We start from the raw sequence: 5,578 nt of genomic DNA, 5'->3' as shown, positions 1-5,578 counted from the left end.
TAAGTTTCAAAATTCCCAGAATACATAGTATCCATACCTAACCTTCAGAACTTTTGTGTCCACTACTATAGGGAGAGTAGAGAGAAGCAGATAGTTTCAGTATCCAAAAAAGCAACCTATCATCTGAACACATAATGCCATAGCTATTCAATGTACTTACTCATTCTCTTCAACTAAATTCCATTCTACTTTTGTTCCTACTCATTCATTCAACTTTTGTTCTTATTCATTCACCAGTTAATTCAACGTGTGTTGAATGCGTATTATGTACCAGGCATTAATAGTTTCTAGAAATAAAAAACAAATAAGTATGGAACTTAACACCCGGTAGAGAGTTAAATGTACGTTAAAATAAATAAGATAGTCACAAAATACTCTCCTGGGTATTCTTCTACTGCATGGGCTGTTCCTTCCTAGCTCCTTTGCTTTTTGATCCTCACCATCCCAGTTTTTAAGCACTGGAATGCCCCAGGGCTTAGTTCTTGGACCTTTTCTCTTTTCTATTTTCATTCATACCCTTAGTTACCTCATCTAGCCTTACAGCTTTGAATTCCATCTATATTCTTCAGGCTAACAAACTTCAACACCTTTTGGAAGAGATGGACCAGAGCCGCAAAGAATTACACCGAGAGACAGATACTCAGCCAGAATGTATATTGGANTTAGTTACCTCATCTAGCCTTACAGCTTTGAATTCCACCTATATTCTTCAGGCTAACAAACTTCAACACCTTTTGGAAGAGATGGACCAGAGCCGCAAAGAATTACACCGAGAGACAGATACTCAGCCAGAATGTATATTGGAGGGCTTCAGGGGTGAGTGGGTGGGCTGCCCTCTCAAAGTGGGAGCAGAAGCAGGGAGAGTCGAGGTGGGCCTTTTATATCCGGTTAGGCTGAGCTGGACTGTTCCTATTGGCTAAGAAGGAAGGGGAGGGAAGCAAGCAGGGTTTAAACTGAGCAGGGACTTTCTCATAGGTGGGCAAAATTGCATGCGCGGGAAGGTGACGTGGCAGCTAGGGGATTTTTCTGGGTGGGGGTTTTCTGGGAAACTTTCTCAGGTGCCATTTTGTGTATCTCGGTCTTTAATGCCATTTTACTTTTCTGGCGGAGGGTATATTAGCCAACATTCCTCCCTCTTTGGTCTTAGATTGGGAGAGGTGTGTCGATATCATCTCTGTCTACTTCCTGCAGAGAAGGGATGAAGAAGGGAGAGGGGGACTTGGGAGGCGAGGGAGGAAGGTTTGCTTACTCTAATATGAGAGATAAGAGACCATAAACCCAGGTGCTGAAGATGGTAATTTCTTCTGTCGAGAAGGTGAGGAATGTCCCTTGGAGCCAAAGGTCACTGAGGCCCTCAAATATGTCTTCTGCTTGTTGGATATTAGGGAGTAACCACCTGCCCTCCTGGAAGGTGTGGAGGAAAAATAGGAGATGTGTCCTCACCATCTGGTAGGGGCAGGTACTCTTGGAGGAGAAGTTGATTGATGGACACCCGAGACACCTCATGAATTCGTTCCTGTTTTGTTGTAGTAACAGCATTCTTGTTGAGAAACATGCAGGTGCCACCTTTTTCTGCAGTAAGGAGAGCTACCTGGGCTATGCCTGCCTTTTTCTGCAGTGAGGAGAGCTACCTGGGCTATGGAGGTGATTTGGCATTGTAGGGAGGTCAGGGCCTCTGCTGAAGCCTCGACAGCCACCTGGCGTTTTGGGGATAGATCTCTAGTGAAGTCTACAGAATGGATAAGAGCCCCTGTGCCTACTCCCATGGCCACTAGAGAGGAGGCTAGGGAGACCTCCATGACTACGGGGAGAAAGAATGCACACTTTTGGGTTTCTAGGGGGTTAATCAGGGCGATAATTTCTGAACCAGTAAGTTGAGGGACCAGTGAAACAGGTAGGCAGAAAACAGAACCAGAGGCATTAAGAGTTTTGGAGAGGGTGCCATTGCACCAAAAGAAGCCTCCAACAGGGGCATGGGTTGTATGACTGGTTGTGTAAGTCAAAAGATCCTTTAATTGATGAGGTGAGAATATGCTGGTGGGGCTGCCAAAGTGAGCTTCTTTGCTTCTTGAAGAAGCACGTGAGCGTGAGCGCAGCCAATGCCCTGAGGCAGGGGGCCCACCCACGAATGGTGGGATAAAGTTTTTTTGACAAGTAGGCCACTGGGGTGAAAGAGGGCCCCCTCTGGTGTCCTAACACACCCAACCCAAAGCCTTTGTTCTCATGTACATATAGAACAAAGGGCCATTGTAAGTCGGGTAAATGTAAAGCTGGGGCTCTCTAGGAGAGCCCGCTTGAAGTTTTTGGAAGGGGTTTTAATGAATTTATCTAGAGGTTCCTTTGAGTCGCCCCAGGATAAGTCATATAAAGATTTGGCAAGAAGGGAGTGGTTTGGAATCCAAGCTCGTAGGTACCCTGCAAGGCCCCCAAATGATAACATTTCATCCTTAGATTTTGGAACAGGCAAGTCTCGAAGGTGTTGTTTTCGGTCTACCGTTATGGCCTTGGAGTCGTGGGAGATCTGAACTCCCAGATATTTGACTGAGGGTTTAAAGGGGCGGACCTTTTGGGGAGAAACCCTGTATCCTTTGTCTGCTAAGAAGTTGAGGAGGGAAATGGTATAAGTTATGGAAATGGAATAAGAAGGGCTACACAAAAGAAGATCATCCACATACTGAAGGTGTATGGAATGGGTGAAAGCTAACCCGCGGAGGTCCGATGCTAAGGTCTGCCCAAATAAATGGGGACTGTCCCGGAAACCTTGGACGGGAAGGACCATCCAAGTGAGTTGTTGGGAATGATGAGATTGAGGATCAGTCCAGGTAAACGCAAAAAGGTTTTGGGAATCTGGATGTAACAGGATGGTGAAAAAGGCATCCTTTAAATCCACCACCGAGAAATAGGTGGTGGATGCGGGGATAAAGGATAAAAGTATGTATGGATTAGGACTAACCGGTAAGTGTTGGGAGCTTTTTTTAGCCAGGATGGGAGTATTGTAGGGGGAGTTTGTGGGCCGAATGAAACCCTTCCTTAATAGCTCATTGATTGTAATCGGTTGTAACCCTAGCAGGCTACTGGTAGGAAGAGGGTACTGGGCCTGGAGAGGGAAATATTGGGAGTCTCTGAGGGAGATTCGAACTGGTTGGCAATGGGCTAGAGAGGGAGTTGAAGTATCCCAAACTTAGGGATTTACTTTGGATAGTGGCGGGGGTAGATTTGGTTCCTCTGGAGGTTGGGCCACTCTGGCGACCAGTAAGAGCAATGAAGGGGTATGGCAGAAAGAGATGTAGGCCTGGAACCTGGCCAGTATGTCTTGACCTAACAAAGGGGTTGGGCATTGTGGCATCACAAGAAACTGATGAGCAAAGGAATGGTCCCCAAAGCAGCAAGTTATCCAGGGAGTTTTTAGTGGAAAAATGGTTTTGCCTCCTACCCTGACAATGGGCAGTGCGGAAGAGGAGGTAGGTCCCCAAAACTCTGATAATACTGAGAAAGTGGCACCAGTATCAAGGAGGAAAGAAATGGGGTGGCCCTCAACTGCGAGATGTACCCTGGGCTCCCTGGTGGTGGTGAGGGCTGTTGTAGGTAGAGGGTACCCTGGGCCCCGTCAGCCGTCTGACACCAGTCCTAGAATGCTGGGTGTGGGGTTCGAGATAGGTCCAGTTTCCCTATGGAGGCTGGGGCAATCCACTCCCCAGTGACCCAGAGTGTGGCATTTTGGACATGGACTTGGTAGGGGCCTGGGGTTGGGGCATGATCGTGCCCAATGTCCTTCCTTACCACACTTGAGGCAGGGACCTTGGGGTCCCTTTGGTGTGGTTGGGCCCCTTGAAAAGGCAGTTGGTGGTGAGGGCATGGGCCCCTTTAAGGCCTGTGCCAGTAGTTGGTACTTTTGGCGTTTGGCCTTATCGTCTCGGCCATTATAAACCTTTAATGCGGCAGCCAGTACTTCATTTTGAGGAGTGAGGGGCCCCCTTTCCAGTTTCGTTAATTTGCCCTTTATGTCAGGGGAACTCTGGTTAAAGAAATAGGTCATGAGAAGTTATCTTCCCTCTGGGGTCTCTGGGTCTATGTTAGTATATTGTAAAACAGCCTTAGTGTGGTGATCTAAGAAAGAAGAAGGATTTTCATTTTTATCTTGAATTATTTCTTGGATATTTTCATAATTAACAGTTTTTTGTGCAGCCCATTTAAGCCCTGCCACTATGCAAGTAAGAAACTAATCACGGAGGGCCAATCTGGGGGAGGGGGGTGTTATAATCCCAATGAGGGTCGGTTTCTGGGACAGTTTGTGCCTTGATTGGGTGAGCAGACGTGCTTTGATGTACTTCATCTCCGTATGCCCTGGCTTCTAGCCAGACTCATCTATGTTCTTCTGGCAATAAATTTGTGAGGATAGTGTGGGCATCATGGAAAGTTAAGCTATAGGCTTGGCAAAGGTATGGGAATTCCCTCGTGTAGACAACTGGGTTAGTTGTATAGGAACCCAAGCATTTCTCGATTTGGGAACGATCAGTCATGGAAAAAGGGACATGGACTCTAACAATACCCTCAGCTCCTGCCACCTCTCGGAGAGCAGCTAAAAGCAGAGGTTGGGCCAGAAGGGTGGGCCAGGTTTCATGGGCTTGGGATCACGTATGAGGGGGGCCGGAAGGATGTGGTGGCGTGGGAGGGGCAGAAGGGGCAGGAAGAGCCAATGGCAGTTGGAGTGGGGGAGGAGCGTGTCCCCAATATGGTGGGGGCTCATCTGCTGGGTCGAAGTCAGGGGAATGGGAGGAGTGGGCGGGTAGAGAAGGCTTAGACGCTAATAAGACCTGTTTTGGGGCACAGGTGGTACATAAAGCAGGGTTAGAATGGAGGTAAGAAAAAGCCTGGACGTAGGGAATTTTGGCCTGTTTTCCCGATCGCTTGCAGAAGTTATATAAGTCCCGTAGAATGTCGGGGTTGAGGGACCCAAAGGGAGGCCACATATTTTGATTATCTAAATTATAGTTGGACCATTCCTGGGTGGAAAACCTAATAAGTTTTTTTGGCTTAATATCCGGAGTTAGACCCAAAGTGTGAAGATTAGTCAGGAGACATTTTAGAAGGGAGTTGGCCAGGAGAGACGAGGCACCCCATGAGAATGGAGGAGGAAGTACCGGCTCTGAAGGGGCATCCCCACTTCGGTTGGGGTACTGAGAGGTCTCAAACCACCGAAAGTGGTTGTCACCAGTTTCTGGCAGTTGAGGGACCCTAGAGGGTCGTAGAGCTTTGTGGCGCCCAGAGCCAGGGCTTGTGAGTGCCTGGAGGGCAGAAACAAGAAACCCCACAGCGAACGAGAGGGCAGGGAAAGGGCAGACGCTGCTTAACCCGGCTGAGTCCCGAAGAGAGAGAGAGGGAGAGAGAGAAATGAAAGCGGTAATCCAAACACTCACCCATTAGAAGGCCGGTGTTGGATGTGCCAGTGGCAATCAGGAAGAAGGGCCGGGCTGAGTGTCATCACTGGTGTGGGCTCTGGGCCATGGGCAGAGAAATTGATGGGGTCTCACTAGGGGTGGGGAAACCCATTTGAGTCATGGCACCAATGAAAGGGATG

This window comes from Galeopterus variegatus, unplaced genomic scaffold, assembly GCF_000696425.1.
Source record: "Galeopterus variegatus unplaced genomic scaffold, G_variegatus-3.0.2 Scaffold48, whole genome shotgun sequence".
Taxonomy (NCBI): domain Eukaryota; kingdom Metazoa; phylum Chordata; class Mammalia; order Dermoptera; family Cynocephalidae; genus Galeopterus; species Galeopterus variegatus.
This window is presented reverse-complemented; position numbering follows the sequence as displayed.